Source organism: Lactuca virosa, chromosome 7, assembly GCF_052849685.1.
Source record: "Lactuca virosa cultivar CGN04683 chromosome 7, Lactuca_virosa_CGN04683_v6, whole genome shotgun sequence".
In the NCBI taxonomy this organism is placed as follows: domain Eukaryota; kingdom Viridiplantae; phylum Streptophyta; class Magnoliopsida; order Asterales; family Asteraceae; genus Lactuca; species Lactuca virosa.
The window spans coordinates 194,752,440-194,771,759 of NC_136432.1; the positions used below are offsets into that span (position 1 = coordinate 194,752,440).

Here is a 19,320-nt window from a genome sequence, read left to right on the forward strand (position 1 = left end):
ATGTCGTCTTACTGCCCGACATTTCTTCCGCCAGCTGGGGGTGTGACAATCAAACAAGGATGTAATCTACATTCACATATTCATCTCCACATACTTTAACATCAATCTATATCACAATGTCAGAGTATAAAGTGTAGTATAACCCAACTCTTTGAAGACAATGACAACCAACTTCCAAACTTCTTCAAACATTCTTGTGGAGAAATCCAACTCCTATTTTGCCACCACCTATACCATTCATTCATCTTAAGCTCATTTTTAAACATGCCTTAACCCATGAATAGCTCAATAACATTAGCCAAAACTCTCATATTTTAGGTGGAACTTCTTATTGATAATCCTTTGTCAATAAACCTATTAAACTACCTTAATCAAGCTTCTAAATATTTAATCTAACAAGTTCATAACACACATTAACGATTTCATGATTATCTAAAGCTAGAGTTTCAAACCCTAATAATCAACACATAAATTTAACCATATAACTTCCATAGAAATCATGTATTAAGCTTCTAAACACATGATTTAACATTACTAACAAGTTATTCATGACTAATCTTGCATAACTAGTTCAAATCAACTAAACACCATTAAAGCCCTAAAAAGCTTGAAAATGGAGAAGATGATACCTCAAGGAGATTCTAATTCTCAAACCTTTCCACAATCACTCTTGATCTCCCTAAGAACATTTTTCAAGATCGAAATCTTTGGAGCTTCGATCTAGAGGGTTTGGGGTGTTTGAGAGAAAATGATCCCTAAACGATACATTAATTTGTCTCGAAGCTGCATCGTGACAAGTCTCTCACCGTTTCGCGGTGCATGTAATGAATATGCGCTCTGAATCTCTTCACGCCATGGTGACGATTCCTTAATAACAACCTACTTAGGCCACTGCACAACGGGCACCCATATGCGACGCCATAACTTTTGTTTGATTGTTGTTTAACTGTTCATTTTCTTTAAATCGTTAATACTTTTGCATAAGAACTCCATTTTTGACGTTCTTTGTATCCACGGAATCATATTTTCATGTTTTATCTGTTTAGTTTGTTATATATACATAATAATACTTAATACATAAATCTTTTTTCAGTGTATCAAATCATTACTTATGTATAATGAATAGTGATTGTTTGTCAACGATCTATATCCATCAAAGACTTGAGTAGTATTCTACATGCATTTCCAAGTATAAAAACTTCAATTGCATTAAAATGAGTGGAATATATTACATCAGATTTATTATATTTTGTGTTCTTGGTGGTTTGATCGATGAACTTTTACCTAATTTTCCTGGTTATCACATAGTAGGTTGTAAATGGATCTTCAATAAGAAGACCGACATGGATGTGAATATACACACATTCAAGGTAGGTTGCAAAATTTTATACTCAAAATGAAGGAATTAATTATGAGGAAACGTTCTCACCAGTAGTTAAGATTAAGTCTATTAGGGTACTTCTTGCCATAACTACCTTTTATAATTATGAGGTATGACAAATGGATGTTAAAATGACTTTCGTTAACGAAAAAACTTTCAAAGAATGTGTATGTGCCACAACCTGAAGGATTTGAACTTGCCAAGCATCCAAATAGAATGTGTAAGCTTGAGAGGTCCATCTATGGACTTAAACAAGCATCGTGAAGCTGGAATCTGTGCTTCCATGAGACAGTCAAAGAGTATTGTTTTCGAGAAGTCCAGATGAATCTTGCATATATATCAAAGCTAGTGGGAGTGTCGTTCTATTCCTACTATTGTATCTAAATGATATACCACTCATAGGAAATAGTGTTCCAGATTTGGGAAGTGTAACAGCTTGGCTTAGGAAGTGTTTCTCTATTAAAGACTTAGAGGAAACGACATATATACTTGGTATAAGAATTTATAGAGGTAGATCCAAGTGTTTAATATGACTTAGTGAGAGTATATATGTGCATAAGGTATTGATTGGGCCTTATTGGTCCATGTGGCCCATTAATAGCTTTTATCTTGGATCTTAGGCTCATTAGCATAGGGGAAGACTTTTAGGCCACTATGGAAGGACTTAGGCTTAGGTGAATGGACTCTTTGATTAGGTTGTGTTATAATTCTAATTTAGGGTTAATTGTATCATTGTTCAGTGTGTGGTTCCGGACTGTTAGGCGAGCAGTTTTTGTGTTCAACAGACCGAGGTGAGTCTTCTGACTAATCTCATGGGTCGAAGGCACCACGGTCGGCCCATTAATTGATATGAAATGTTTTAGTCATAGAATATGTAATGTTTGATATTTGATATATGTGTGAACTATGTGAAGACCATGGTAGGAGCCCATGGCACTTGGCAAGACCATGGGAGGAGCCCATGGCTCGGGGATATAAGACCATGGGGGTAGCCCATGGCATTCCATATGAAGAGCATGTAGGGAGTCCATGACAACCTTATATGTATGTGTGCATTGCATTATATGATTATGTGTTTTGGGAAACTCATTAAGCATGTGCTTACAGTTTTGTTGGATGTTTCGGGTACTTCTAGCTCTAAGGGCAAGGGCAATTGGATATGTAATGGGATTTTGGAAACAAGTGTGGTTGGTATCTTTAATTAAATAAATGATTTTTTTTTTGTAAAAACTAGGTTGTTACAAGTTGGTATCAGAGCCTTGGTTTGAAGGATTCGGGCACACTTTTAGGTGTGTTAGAACTCAAACTGAGGAAATAATAACAAACTGCTTTTCAAAAAGAAACCAAAGTTAAATTTCCTGAAAACGATTTTGTAAGAAAAATGGGAGAATGCAATGCGCGTAATCGGACGAGCTCAAGTAAGTGTTCCCAATATTTTAGCCATGCTTTAGTATATATGGAAATTAATGTTACATGGAGTATTTGGTAAGTGTATGCTTTCGAAGTTGTACATGCTTAGGATTGCATAGCCCTAGAATGAGGGAATATGCCTTATTCCTGTTCCTTGTTTGGTTGTGGTTTAGGGTAGAAGCTTTATTTGACAGTCTATGTGATTCTATTCGTGTATAACTTGCATGCATAGGGAAACCTGCTATGATTAATCTGAGTTTTTGGTTTGGTGAGAGTTGATAATCCTAGAGCAGTCTACGATCTGAGTTAGTGTTGTGTTTATGAATCATGATTGGATGATTTAGGGGTATCAGTTGTGGCCTTGGGGAAGGTACAGGTATGTGTGGGAGGTAGTATTAGTCCCGTACTACTGAAAGCACAGGACCTTTACCCGAATCAATGTAAAATCTGATAGTTCTTAGCAGTCCGGTGAGGAGGAATCCCTTTCGAATTCCTTATCTTAGTTAATTGTGATATTTTCAGTTTAGGATGGTGATGATCATGTGAGGTTCACTTTCAGGTTCAGGATCAGGATCAGGTTCAGGCTCTGGTGCGGAGCCCATTGATGAGAGGTTGCACGATCTTATCACAGCCGAGGTTACTCGTGGTATCCTTGACGCTACCCCGGTGGTTTTTGGTACCGTCAAGGAGGGAATCATGGAGATCATGGACGAGCGATTCATGTCTTTCCGAGCCGAGATTATTGCAGGCCAGATTGGGGCCTGAGCTCCCTCGTTTGGGGAGTTTAAGGCGTATGGAGCGCCTGAGTTCATCGTGTTGGATTAATGTCTAAGTCCATAACTATATTTGGTATGTACTTGACCCGACCCGGCATGGTCCATTTGGGTTGCACTTCACCGGCACAATTTATATGGATAGTCTTTTGAGAATAGTATATTTATGATTTATATTAATATATTATAAGTTCTAATATATTAATATATAATCATATTATTTAATTAGTATTGATCAAGAATTAATTTATAATTAATTAAGTGATCAAAAGGAACTAATTAAATATGGACTCTTAGATATATATGTGTAGTGGGCCAAGTTCATTTAGGTTGGGCTAAGTCTTCATGGATAGTCCATGGAGCTTTAACCCATGGATCCTAGGAAATGAAAGGTCATGGGTATTAGGGTTTAACCCTAATCCTCCACACTATATAAAGGGTCTTATGGTTCATGAAATTAGGCTAGTGGCTAGTGTGGATACACTAAAGAGGGCAATAACTGATTTCATAAGTGTGAGCCAAGTATCCATATTCTCTAAAGTCTTCCAAGGTGTTTTGGTGATTTGTGATTCCACTTGAGGCTTCCACACTATTGGGGCTAAGCTCTTAAAGTTCAAGACTTCAAGCTTCATTAAAAGGTATGTATTCTAGCTTGTTATATTACCCAAGTATCAAGGATTGTATGCTAGATAGGGTAATACCTTGGAATATTCATATTTGCATGTATAATATAGAAAACATAGATCCAAGGTATTTAGGGTTGCATGTACACTTAGGAGTGTTAGAATGCTCAAAAACCCAACAGTGGTATCAGAGCCATGGGTTGTTTTTTGTTATATTCATGCAAATGTTTGATTTTCAAAGTTGAAAAAAAAAGAAAAAAAAACATGAAGTTTGTCAAATTTTAAGATAATTACTTGTTTTGTGAAAAACTAATTATTTGTAAAATTTGAATCATTTGCTATATGAGTTGAATTAGGTCAAATTTAGTAAAAGATAAAATGATATGATTATTTTATTAGTTTTAAAAGTTTGATCTAAATGTTTTAAGGAGTTACAAATTTTGTCATAAAATTTTGGAGCTCAAAAGTTTTTTTTAAAGTTGTGATCTTAAGTGTTTTGAAACCTCCATAAGTTATGGATATGAAAAGTTTTAAAAAAAATTGATTCAAAGTTTTTATGGAGTTACAAAATTTGGTGTTAATGTTTTAAAGAATTCCATAACTTATTCTTAAGTTATGGAACATGAAAAGTTTCATCATAAAACAAGCATTTAGCTCCATAAGTTATGGATTACCAAAAGTTTTATGTTTCCTTGATTTATGAGTTAGTTTAGATTAATTGAATTTTTTTTTTGTGTTTTAGTTGTTTTCAATCCTAATTAATCTAGAGGTAGTTCATAAAATGTGTTTTTGTAACTTGTCCTCAAGTTACATAAAAGGTCACATTTATGAATCTTAAAACTCATAAAAGTGTCATAGGTTACATAAAAAAAATGAAGAGTCTTTTTCATTAAATAGTATTATGACTCCATAACTTGTCCTCAAGTTGTGGATGTTTAAGAGTCACTTCTTTAAAAGTGTTATTAAAGAATAAGAGGTTACATAAAAAATTGAAGAGTCTTCATTTTAATGACCCATTAAACTCATAAGTTATGAAATAAAAAGTTTTGAATAGTTTCAAAAAGTTGCCCTCAAGTTTTGTAATTTGTAAAGTTTTCACTTATGAATATTTTAATTCCAAGTTAAGCCCTTAGAATTTTAAAAGTTAAAATTCAACCCTTATACTTTATAATATTATAAGTTAATAATATTTATATATATGTATAAGAGTAAAGTCGTCTTACCATTAGTAGGCCTCATTCACGAAGCCGGTCTATAAGGGGGTATAAGGTTACTGCCTATAAAATGGCAGTTTAATGGGTGTCCACTCTCACCCACCGCTTCCTTGACCGGTGGAGGGTCTTTAGCCGAACGGGTAGGACAAGGACTATAACTCTCCCTTCATTAAAAGTATTAATGATAAATACTAAGTAAATAAACTCTTAATAATACCCAATCTTAGTTACTTAGGAAAATGTGAATTTGGTGCTAACCCATGAAATTACACTTTGCACTTTGCTTAAGTCAGTTAGTGGAGCGTGTGTGGTTAACCGGCACACTAGCTTGATTTAACAAGGTAGGCAAAGGGTAACTTAATGTTTATCATAGTATCGGTGGAGCGTGTGTGGTTAACCGGCACATCGATTGAGGGGTAAATATTAAGGGTACCAAGTATATTTGCATGGTTATTCACACCTTGTTTTGTGATCCTCGGCATCCCAGTCACAAAACCTGAAGGGCACACTCGAGATTGAAACATGCCTTTGAAAAGTTCAATGAATCTCAAAAGAATCTAGGAGTTTCAAAACCAATTAAAACCTAATAATACATTTCGTTTATCTTGGTGGAAATTGGTGAATCGTCATTCACCTACCTTCAAATATTTTATAGCTTGGATTACGGCATCCCTCTTCCAAGTTATAAAATAGTTTGCTGGGTCCTAGCCTTAATATTTCATATTGGGTGTTATATTAAGGACTTTAGATCAACTATCTTGAATATCTCCCAAAAAGATGTCTGGTTCAGACATCTATGATCCTCCCAAATCTCTTGGAACTTCACTTCCTCCACCTCCTCCAATTATTCTCCCTAACCCACAAGTTCAAGGTCACTCAATCCTTATTGGCAAGGAAGGTCTATGTGTGATCGCATCTTGGAGATGAAGTCATATATTGACAAGCCGGGAGAGTTGGGTGTCAAACTCTTGAGAAAGTTAGTGGTTCAATCACTTTCTAAGTCACATAGTGAATTCCTTTGGGACTACTATGAAATAGACTATGACATGAACCTTAATGATCTTATCTATTTGCTTGGTGCTGCTGAATCAGCAATAATTTGGAGCACTGGGAGAGCAAATTTGATTAGTAGATCAACTTTCCAAACTACCATGGACATTGACAATGGTAACATTGGATATCTAGAAAAGCCTTCTCTTCCCAAGGAAAGGGATTGACCATAGTCAACTAGGTTGACCAAATGGTAAAGAGAAAGGCTAAGTCTGCGATAGTCCCATGTACCATTCCCAAAGAGTCCATATGTTTCTTTTGCCAAAGGAAGGGGCATTGATTGCGAAGCAGCCTATTTACCTGAAAGATCATAAGGTTGATCAAGTCAAGAAGATTGACTCTACTTCAGGTAAACTCCACTATCTAACTCTGTTAAGTTTCTATTCTGAGATTCTTGTTACATGATGTGACTGGGTCACATGTTGATGTTTTAAGAATCAAAGAAAAGTGAAGAAACTTAAAGGAAGTATATGCTGATTCTGATCGCGAAGATGGATCTCGATCGCATGGTTCTGTGATCAGAATTTTGAGCTGTTGCTTAGGAGTTATGATATATTCCTTAGGAATAGATAACAACAAAGTTTTTCATGTGCTTTTGCACTGTAAGGATAGTTTTTCCGCAAAGTTTTTAAAATAAAAGAAAAAAATTGATTTTATTTATTTTAAAATATCCTTACAATGGCATTTGTGAAAAGGAAAAAAATTGTTGCTTATATGATTCCATTAATAGCAAGAGTGGAAATATGAATTTGATTCTTTCATTTGTGGTAGTGTCTAAATTTTCCAAATAAGGAAAGATTCTCATCACCCAAGTTTCAGTTGGATAGAAACTTGGAATCATGCAAGTTGTATAGTATGATGAATGAGAACTTTCAAGCATTGGAAAATTAAGACTAATTACTTGTTCACATGGATGTGTGAGTCAAGTAAAGGACTAAGGGATCGAGTACACATTCTTGTGCACTGATCAAGCCCACCACAAATGTAACTTGAGTGACACATCTTAAAGAAGGTTTATTAACACTAGTGAAATGTAAGAGTAAAAGGTTTTCTACTCTTGTACATTTGAATTTGGTAAGTTGTGATGTTTTGGATAAAACAGAGCCAACTTAGGCCAATTGTGTTAAGTGTTTGTCTTGATTAGAATCCATACTATCTCTTGAATATTTGGCAAGAAAGTCTTATAGGTCAAGGAGACAGTGGGAGTCTAAAAGATCCTGAAAGGGTTTCAAGAAGTAATCAAGAATAAAACCTGTATTTCATCACTAGCACACAACTAGAGGTTTATAACCTATCGTGTTGACATTTCTGTGCCCATTCCAGTTAAGTTGGCTATATATATTTGAGTTCTACATGTTCTCAATTGTTTGCATAACTACTTGGAAGCAATGGCAGGCCCTTGTGCTGCCAGGTGGCAAGAGGTTAAGATTGCACAAGTTCAATCCATATGAGTTAGGATTTATCACTAACCTAGTCTTGTGATTATGGTTTGACAAATTCACATGGATAAGAACACATACACCATAAAATCTAAGTGTCATAAGGTTTCTCTCCGATTCATGAAATTGATGGTGAGGAAATTCTTTCACTAAGTAGATTTTAAGTAGATAGCAATTGTGATATTTGCAGTTCTCAAAGTCGTTAGTGGAGCGTGCGTGGTTAACCGGCACACTAACATGGACTTATGAGAAATGGCAAAGGTCTAAACAATTGAGACTATGATTACGGCATCCCTTTTCATAGTTCTGAAATTGTTTAGACACACCTGTGAGCTATCTAAGATAAGGTGTATAGTTTTTGATAAAGCCTTATCAAATCAATCTAGTATCAGAAATCTGAACTTTAGTAAGAATGTCAATAAAGTATTGACTTCTAGAGGTCCAGCTGTTTTCTGGATACATGTCAAAGCTAGTGGGAGCATAAGTGTTATGCTAATAACCATCATGTTGGTGGGAGCATGATAATTATGATAAGTATTGCAAGTTAGCAATGTTAATTATAGAAAACAAAAGTTTCAATTTGTGAGGTTGTAGGGGTTGAAAAAGTTATTTTGCTATAATTAAGGGAGAGGAAATTATACTTCATTTCAATTCTAAAAAGCTTAGATTGAGTTTATAATCATTCTAAAGAGCTTATATTAAGATTTTTATCACCTTTAGTCAAGAATATATATATATATATATATATATATATATATATATATATATATATATATATATATATATATATATATATATATATGAATTTCATGTTGGATTGGTTCAACTTAAGAAAATAATATATATTGCGTTCTCAAAATTCGATTATGATTACGACATCCCTTTTCATAGTCAAATTTTGAGAATATGGCAAACAAAAAATTATTATGGAAAAAGACTGGTCTAGAACCATGTCTTTATGTGAAACATCATGAATCGTGTCCCATTTACTTTGGGTACAAGATCGATTACATGTGCTATAATATTTATTCTTTCTGAATTTTCCAAATGCCTTGGGGCATTAAGGAGGAAAATGTCTAGAATTGGATATGACTAAAGTGATTAAGCAATTGTCGAGGACAATCTAAGGTTTACCAAAGATTGGTTGCTCAAGGACAGTTGGAAGTATACTGTTAATATTGGAAGGACCATATTGACATAGTCTGAAAAGAGGCAACTCTTGTTCAGAAGTGGTAGTCAAAATGGGAATATAGAGTTGTCTTCATAGGTGGAAGCAATCTGTGTAAGGTTAAAGAAACTTAATGCAAGAAGCATGTTCAAAGCAATGCGCTTTGAATTTGAGACATCGTTTCCATGGAATTGCTCTCCATTGGAATACTCTGTAATGATTGTTGCCAAGTCTTTGTGGCTTTGTGCATAATCATTACAAGAGGAACAATGCATATAAGTTTAAAATCTAAACATATTTCGATAAATGATAGGAATTTGGAATTCTTACATTTAAGACAAGGATTTGGGAGTGTGAAAAGAGAATCATTGAAATTATGTTCAGTTGATCTAGTTCACAAAGAAAAGGATCATAGAAAAACATAGAGTGCATACTTGGTGTATGACAAAGCTATTGTTTAGAAAAAACATAGTGTACATGCTTGGAGCATGGGACAACTAGTGTTTTTAATTCAGGTATAAAGTTGATAAAACCGAAACAATGAATAATGAGTAATCAGTATGGTGATAAATAAAAGTGGTATATTTATATTCATAGGGTTTGATACCATATTTGATTCATTTATTCTTGTGTTTCACTTTGCATGTTTTGACTTCCATAATAACTAGGTTATTCTTCCGGAATGACAAAGTTATTCAAACCATCCACAGTCGGTCATATGTTGGAAGTAGATATGAATCAAGACTGTCATGGGTTGGCTTGTAGAGGTCCAAGTTGGTGGATAAAGTTGTGCTACAAAACTCATGAGTGCTCATAAGTTCTGAGTATTGGATTCAACCCGCGCTCATTTGAATCACTTCATGGATTTTATCACGAGTGATTATGAGACGATAATATCTTATATTCTTCAAACCTAGAGATATGAGTTGTTACTATGAGTTGGTTGTACATTGATTGCATGAAACCGCATTCGGTAACTCGATGTTATAAAACGTGCCTTTGTGTATGATTCAACAAGTAGTAGAACAAGCCATATGAGTCGAAGTTTATCCATTCCTTTTACCTTCGGGATAAAAGCGATATCTGTGGGCCCCTCGATGATTTAGTGATGAGACATGTGAGTGCTTGGCCAAGCCAGGACTGATTTGATTTGTTCAATCAGTCAGTCATCATAAATCGGAAATAGGGAAACAACAAATGGACAAAGAGAATGATTGATAATCCATGTCTCAGTCCATTTGATATCTAGAATGGAGGAATATATGATCCCTTATCTAATGGACAAATCATTGACAAAGGTCAGAGTTCGTTGACAAGATCAGAGTTCGACAGTGGCTTTAAGAGCTACGATTGCCAGTTGGTTTTTGAAGTCATACTTAATAATAGTTTTAGACTTATCCAAGTGGGAGACTGTTGGATTAATGTCTAAGTCCATAACTATATTTGGTATGTACTTGACCCGACCCGGCATGGTCCATTTGGGTTGCACTTCACCGGCACAATTTATATGGATAGTCTTTTGAGAATAGTATATTTATGATTTATATTAATATATTATAAGTTCTAATATATTAATATATATTCATATTATTTAATTAGTATTGATCAAGAATTAATTTATAATTAATCAAGTGATCAAAAGGAACTAATTAAATATGGACTCTTAGATATATATGTGTAGTGGGCCAAGTTCATTTAGGTTGGGCTAAGTCTTCATGGATAGTCCATGGAGCTTTAACCCATGGATCCTAGGAAATGAAAGGTCATGGGTATTAGGGTTTAACCCTAATCATCCACACTATATAAAGGGTCTTATGGTTCATGAAATTAGGCTAGTGGCTAGTGTGGATACACTAAAGAGGGCAATAACCGATTTCATAAGTGTGAGCCAAGTATCCATATTCTCTAAAGTCTTCCAAGGTGTTTTGGTGATTTGTGATTCCACTTGAGGCTTCCACACTATTGGGGCTAAGCTCTTAAAGTTCAAGACTTCAAGCTTCATTAAAAGGTATGTATTCTAACTTGTTATATTACCCAAGTATCAAGGATTGTATGCTAGATAGGGTAATACCTTGGAATATTCATATTTGCATGTATAATAGAGAAAACATAGATCCAAGGTATTTAGGGTTGCATGTACACTTAGAAGTGTTAGAATGCTCAAAAACCCAACACATCGGGGTCAGGGATCCCATCACTAGTCGATGTCGGGTGGCAGACATGGAGAATGCCCAGCGTACGAGCTTTTGCCTCGAGGCGGTAAAGGTGGGGTTCGCATCTTATATGTTGAGGGATCGAGCATGAGACTGGTGGGAGGAGGTTACCCACAAGGTGAGATCTGCAGGTGTAGCCGAGATGAATTGGGAGGAGTTTGTGAGGAGGTTTCATCAGGATTTTGCACCATCCATCGAGGTGCAACATTTGGTGAGAGAGTTCCAGGATTTACAGCAGACAACCGAGACTGTGGCGGAGATCACCGCCAAATTTTGGGAGAGGCAATATTGGTTCCGCAGTATGCTGCGGATGAGGAGATGAAGAAGACGAGGTATCATTCCATGTTGAGGGATGAGATTCAGGAGTTTGTGAGCGTTTCGAGGTGCAAGACCCTAAATGACATGGTGGAGAAGGCCCGAGAGCGGGAAATTGAGTTGGAGCTCCGGACCAAGCGGAAGCCGGAGCACGTTCAGGCAGTAGTAGGTCAAGCTAAGAAGCCTAAGACCTCCGATCCTCCCAGCAGGGGCCAGAAGGGTCGTGGCCCATGTGCCAAGTGCGGTAAGCTGCACAATGGAGCCTGTCGAGTAGCAGGCTCGGTATGTTATGCATGTGGCCAGCCGGGTCACATGAGACGGGATTTCCCCAAGAAGGGCTTGATTTGTTTCCACTACAACCAGACCAATCATAAAAAGTTCGATTGTCCGAGGTTGGTTAGAGGAGGAGGAGCAGTGGAGGCGCCTGCGCCCGTCACGATGATAGTTACTGATGGCCGCCCGATAAAGGCCGAAGCTCCTACGGTGAAGAGCCATGCATTTCGGCTGACTACCGAGGAGGCATGGGCAGCCCCTAACGTCGTGACTGGTATGTGATCTATTTTTGTATTGTTTATTTTATTATTATGCTTATTTTGTTGTGATTTTCCCATAGGGACCTTTTTGGTCAATGGTTGTCGGCTCAGATTCTTTTTGATTCGGGGGCTACCCGATCGTTTATATCTCTTGCGCTCAACAATAAGTTTTAGGATGCTCCGGGGACTTTGGATTCCCCACTCGAGGTGGAGATTACGGATGAACGCACCGTGAGTGTGGCGAGAGTATTTCGGAGGAGTGTTCTGAATATATTCGGGGAGAGGTTTTCTATCAACTTGGTTCTGATTCCTTTGTGAGGATTGAAGGTGATCATCGGGATGGATTGGTTGGGGCCCAATGGGGCCATGATAGATTGAGAACGTCAGTTGGTGAGGGTTCGAACCCTAAGTGGGGGAAAAATGGTCATTCATGGAGAGAGAGCCTCGTGTGGGCCAACTCTCTGTTCGGCTGCGAGGGCTAGGAGTCTCCTTCAGCAGGGTTGTTCTGGGTTTTTGGCTTACGTGTCGGATACGAGGGTAGAGGCTACGTCAGATATGAGCAGGGTATCGATTGTGCGAGATTTTCATGTTGTATTTCCAGAGGAGTTACCTGGAGTGCCTCCCGGGAGGCAAGTGGAGTTCTGTATTGATTTAGTGCATGGTGTGGCTCCGATAGCTAAGGCGTCGTATCGTCTAGCTCCGCATGAGATTGCAGGAGTTCTCTACGTAGCTTCTGGAGCTGCTAGACTGGGGATTCATTCGTCCGAGCAGTTCCCCGTGGGGAGCACCGATCCTGTTCGTGAAAAAGAAAGATGGATCGTACAGGATGTGTATTGATTATCGGGAGCTGAACAAGCTAACGGTGAAGAACCGTTATCCGCTCCCGAGGATTGATGATTTGTTCGATCAGCTTCAGGGTGCATCGTGGTTTTCGAATATTGATCTTCGGTCAGGGTACCATCATATGAGGATCCGGGATGAAGACATACCGAAAATGGCGTTCAGAACTCGTTATGGTCATTACGAGTTTGTGGTGATGCCATTTGGGCTCACCAATGCTCCAGCAGCGTTCATGGATCTCATGAACCGGGTTTGCAGACCGATGTTGGATCAATCTATGATTGTTTTCAATGATGGTATTCTGGTCTATTCTAAGACTAAGGAGCAGGACGAGCAACATTTGAGAGTTGTGTTGGAGACCTTGAGGAGGGAGAGGCTTTATGCTAAATTCTCCAAATGCGAGTTTTGGTTGCATAAGGTGCAGTTTCTGGGGCACATCATCAACCAAGAGGGTATTTTGGTAGATCCCGCCAAGATTGGGGCGGTGTGCGTTGGGAGGTTCCAAAAAACGCATCCGAGATCAGGAGTTTCTTAGGATTAACGAGGTATTATCAGAGATTCATCAAGTATTTCTCCAAAATTGTCGTACCCTTGACCCGTTTAACTAAGCAGAGTGTGACCTTTCTGTGGGTTCCAGATCAGCAATCGGCTTTCGAGACATTGAGGCAGAAATTATGTGAGGCCCTGATTCTAGCTCAGCCGAGGGATTGGATGAATTTGTGGTGTATGGCAGCGCTTCTATTTCAGGGTTAGGAGTAGTGCTGATGTAGAGGGGGCATGTGATTGCTTATGCCTCACAACAGCTAAAGCCCCATGAGGCGAATTACCCCACTCATGATTTGGAATTAGGGGCAGTGGTATTTTCCCTCAAGATTTGGAGGCATTATCTATATGGGGTATGATATACCATCTTCACCGATCACAAGAGTTTTGAGTATTTGATGGATCAAAAGAACTTGAATATGCGTCAGACGAGGTGGTTAGATGTGGTGAAAGATTATGACTGTGAGATCTTGTACCATCCCGGGAAGGCCAATGTGGTAGCCGATGCTGTGTGCCGTAAGACGCTAAGTTCCCCGATTTGAGATGTTTGTTTGAGGATGACAGTGATTTCACCTTTATTAGATATGATCAAGGAGGCATAGGTGGACGGTTTAAAAAGGGAGAACTAGAAGATCGAACAGATTCAAGGCAAATTTCGTTGTTTGTTCGAGAGGATACGTGGTTTGTCGAGCGGTGTTTGACCTGCAAGAAGGTCAAAGCCGAACATCAGAGGCCTCACAGTAAGATGCAGCCACTACCTATTCCCATGTGGAAATGGGAAGAGATCACCATAGATTTTATCACGAAGCTACCTAAGACGACGCGGGGTGTGGAATCCATTTGGGTTATTGTGGACAGGTGGACCAAGAGTGCGCATTTTATTCCGGTTTCCTAGATTATCTCCACCGAGAAATTAGCAGACATTTATGTACGGGAGGTGGTGGTCAAGCATGGGGTGCCGATATCGGTGGTCTCGGACCGTGATTTTCGTTTCACCTCCAGATTCTGGAGGAAGTTTCATGAGGAATTAGGTGCTCAATTGCATTTCAGCAATGCTTACCACCCCCAGACTGATGGCCAGAATGAGCGGACGATTCAGACGCTCGAGGATATGCTATGGGCATGTGCATTAGACTTTGGAGGGAGTTGGGATACTTACCTTCCACTAGTAGAGTTCTCATACAACAATAGTTATCATGTTAGTATTGACAGACCCCCGTTCGAGATGTTGTATGGTCGGAAGTGTAGGACTCCGGTTTGTTGGGGTGAGGTTGGGCATCAAGCTATGTGAAGCACCGAAGTGGTGCTTAAGACCACCGAGTTGATTCAGCAAGTGCACGATAGGTTGCGAGTAACACAGAGCCGTCAGAAAATTTATGTTGACCGGCGTCGTTCGGATCTCGAGTTTCGGGTGGGAGATTTTGTTTTGCTCAAGGTGTCACCTTGGAAGGTTGTCATTCGGTTTCGACAGAGGGGCAAGTTGGGGCCTTGATTTATTGGTCCATTCAGGATTTCTGCCCGAGTCGGCAGGGTTGCTTATCGATTGGATCTTCCGGATGAGCTGAGTAAGATCCATAACACCTTCCATGTGTCTCAGCTTCGAAAGTGTGTATCAGATAAGGCTATGGTTATTTCATTTGATGACATTCAGGTGGATGAGAGTCTGAACTATATTGAGAATCCCATTACAGTTCTGGATAGAAAGACTAAGGCTCTTCGTAACAAAGAGGTGAAGCTAGTGAAGGTGCAATGGCAGCACCGGAGAGGCTCCGAATGGACCTAGGAGCCGGAGGATGAGATGAGAAAGCATTATCCAGATTTTTTTGCATCAGCAAACTTCGAGGACGAAGTCTAGTTCAAGTGGGGGAGATTTGAAGGTTGTTTTGACTCTATGCATAAGTTTGAGGTCCTAAATGAGGTCTTATTGGGAAGAATGAAGTATTGGGGTCACTCATGACATGCAAGGGCATAAAGTTGCCTACTTTATGCCCTAGGACATCTTAATGGACCCAGATCTGAAGTTTGACGTTGAAATCCCAAGTATTCAGCACTTAACGGTCGAATGTGCATATTTTGCTTGTGCGTCGTGCGTAAATTCGTGTATGCAGCGCGTACTGCTTAAGGGGGTAGTACGTTGAGCGTACTAGGTTGGTATGCAGGGCGTACGCACTCCAGTCGGGTTTGGGCTTTGTGTGGACTTGAAAGCTTCTGGGCCTTATTCAGTTTTAGGCCTTGACCCATTTAGAGTTTTGGGCTGATATTCTGATTTGGGCCATAGTTGTATTGGTTGGGCCTTATTGGGCCATGTGGCCTATTAATAGCTTTTATCTTGGATCTTAGGCCCATTAGCATAGGGGAAGACTTTTGGGCCACTATGGAAGGACTTAGGCTTAGGTGATTGGACTCTTTGATTAGGTTGTGTTATAATTCTAGTTTAGGGTTAATTGTATCATTGTTCAGTCTGGTTCCGGACTGTTAGGCAAGCAGCTTTTGTGTTTAGCAGACTGAGGTGAGTCTTCTCACTACACTCATGGGTCGAAGGCACCAAGGCTGGCCCATTAATTGATATGAAATGTTTTAGTCATGGAATATGTAATGGTTGATATTTGATCTATGTGTGAACTATGTGAAGACCATGGGAGGAGCCCATGGCTCGGGGATATAAGACCATGGGGGTAGCCCATGACATTCCATATGAAGACCATGGAGGGAGTCCATGGCAACCTTATATGTATGTGTACATGGCATTATATGATTATGTGTTTTGGGAAACTCACTAAGCGTGTGCTTACAATTTTGTTGGATGTTTCAGGTACTTCTAGCTCTAAGGGCAAGTGTCGGGCTTGATGGCGTGGAAGGCATTCTCCAGTATTTCTGCATTTAGTCTTTAATACTCTTATTTTTAAAACACTATGGTTATGTAATGGGATTTTGGAAAAAATTGTGGTTGGTATTCGAGTGTCTAAAATCAGTTTATGAGTGGGAAAAGAAGAGATGACATATAGGGTTGATGAGGATTCAAAAATTATAAGTTATGAAATGAAGCATTCTTTATGGATGAAGACAATGAACTTGAAGAATTAGAAAAGTTAATGGAAGAAGAAGTCCAAACTAGGGAAAATCCAAAAGAAGAAGTCAAGCTCACTAAGCCAAGTGCCTCGATCCTAATAATCTTTGAAGTCTTTGGTTTTACTACACCAAAAGTTCAAGATGAGGAGATAAGTGAAATAGAAGATTTTAGTAAGTGATGAAGAGGAGGATAATCAAGAAGGCAAGGATGTAAGGCTTGATGGTATGGACATAGACAAGAATGGACTCATTGAAAATCAAGAGAAAAGCGTAAACGAAAAAAAATCCCAAGAAGTTAAAAGAAAGCATGAGGCGTACGACAATCAATTATGTGTTTGCTTGTGTATGATCATTACATAGTAGTTCATGATTAGGTGAAAATATTAGGAGAGCAGATCAAGACTGCTAATTATAATTAAATTGGTAATCAACTGAATAAATCCATGTTTAGAAACTAACCATAGGAAAAAGGGGGATTCAAAGTTAAACCAAAGTATCTTCTTAATCTTGATAAACAATCTTTATTAGTTAAGTTGTTTGCTTAGTTTTTAGTTAACTGAATAGCTTAAGTTAATCTAAACTTGCAAAATGAGATAAAAACCCCTTTTTAGTTATTGTTGTTTAGATTAATTTTTAGTAATTATTTTATAAGCTAAATCCATTCCCTATGTTTCATACCCATCTTAATTTACTATACTATACTTTGACTAGATACACTGCCTAAAGGTTCATAAATTAGTTTATTTAGTTAGGTTTATAAATTTGAAAGTTGATAGGTATATTTCTTGCACATCAAGTTTTTGGCGTCGTTGCCGGAGAAACGCTAATTTCATTTGTTAAGTTAATTGGTTTAGGTTAATCGATTATTATTGCAGGGTAACAACTGCAAAAGGTCAATTTTCTGCAAAAAAAAGTAATATTTTTTTTTGTTTATACACTTCTCGCGACGTGAGATTTTCCTCTCACGACGTAAGCTCAATATTATTCAGTTTTCCGCCTATTTATGTTTAGTTCGTTTTTACGCGTTTTTTTTTATTTCAGTGCTTTATGACCTGAGGATCCAGAACACCAATAGTTCCACCACTAAAAATCCAGAGTCAGCTTTCCATAAAAAGAAGGATATGAAGGTCACAAATCAAGTAGCACTTTCCAATTTGACACGTAGGAAAGCTTTGAGAAGACTCCAGATAAGAAAGGAATCGGGTACGAGCCAGAAACAGAAAACGATGAAGATTTAGGAGAGATGGCGGATATCACGACCATGAAAATGGAGGAGTACAAGAAGAGATTGCGAAATCACAACGGTCCAGGTCTAGTTCCTCCCGAAATTCTATATGCAACGGGTTTTGAGCTAAAGGGACATATCCATTCAATGCTTAAAGACATATCGTTTTACAGGAAAGACTAGATGCATTCAAACATATTGATGAAGTTTTGTACATTGTAAATTATTTCAATGTTCAAAATGTTTCAAGAGATGAAGTTTTACTGAGAATGATTTTCGTTACATTTGCTGGAGATGATAAAATACGACTGAAGTCTTTAGAACCTAGAACTATAAGAACTTGGCAAAACCTTCGTGAAGCATTCATCGAGCAATTTAGTCCTCCTTCAAACATCTCCAAACTCAAGAAAAAATATTGCTAATTTCCAACAAGAAGATGGAGAATCCTTATACGAATCTTGGGAAAGATACAAAGGCATTTTGATAAATTGTCCTCAGCATGACTTAAACGTGCAACAAGAATTTTCCATCTTCTATGATGGGGTCAATGTGACAACAAGGCAAGTCCTTGATTCTCAAGAACCTATGACGAAGAAGGATCTGACCACCATTAAAGAGTTAATTGAAGAATTCACAAAACACTCAAGAGAATACCACAACCTACGAGAGGATGTGACTAGAGGTAAAGGAAGTAGCAATGGAGATTCGGGAGATTTAGCAGCTATTATGGTGAAACTAGAGAATATGGACCGCAGAAGGACGAAGATGGGTCAAACGATTCATGCCATACAAGTCGGTTGTGATAATTGTAGTGGACCATACTTAACCAATAATTACGATTTGGATTAAAACAAGAATAGAAAAGCTCAAGTGTGTTATTCTTGTGGTGATCGATTTGATGAAGATTGGAGAAAACCCAAGAAAGAATGGTTGCCATATGAGGAGTACAAGAAACAAAAAAGAATAAAAATATCGGCAAGCCCGACGAGGTTTCTACCAAAAGGATCAACAACCACCGGAAAAGAAACCGAATTTTGAGTAAATGCTTAAGAGGTTTATGGAAGCCTCTGAAAGAAGACATGATGAAACTGATGCTACCGTTAGAAACCATCAAGCTTCCATCAAAAACATAGAGACTCAACTTGGGAAATTGACTACACTCGTTAACGAAAGGTTGCAACCCAAAAATCCTGATCCAAAACCGCAACCACATGTCATGGCCATAAACGCTGAAGAAGACCCTCATTCATATCCTATAATGTTCAATAATGAAGTATCGAAGCAACCCGATCACAACCAAAGAGAATGAAGATCGAAGAAAAAGAAAAGTCTGCTGCCTAATTCTCACAGCGTGAGGCACGGCCTCTCACGTCATGGGCACAGTCTGATCAGAAAATTTCATATTTTGTTAAACCATATCAGCCTCTATTACCTTTTCCTTCTAGAGCAAGGGCACATCCATTGGAGCAAGATCACAATAGATTCATCAGTCAAGTCAAGGGTACCCCAATTAATACCCCATTT

At 38.3% G+C, this 19,320-nt stretch overlaps 1 non-coding gene across 1 annotated transcript; it reads right to left on the minus strand.

The window, feature by feature from the left end:
- Positions 1 to 18,194: 18,194 nt before the first annotated feature.
- LOC145127938 (small nucleolar RNA R71) lies at positions 18,195 to 18,302 on the minus strand. Its single transcript, XR_013716542.1, has one exon. It is a non-coding gene; the product is annotated as a small nucleolar RNA R71 (small nucleolar RNA).
- Between the last annotated feature and the right edge of the window lie 1,018 nt (positions 18,303 to 19,320).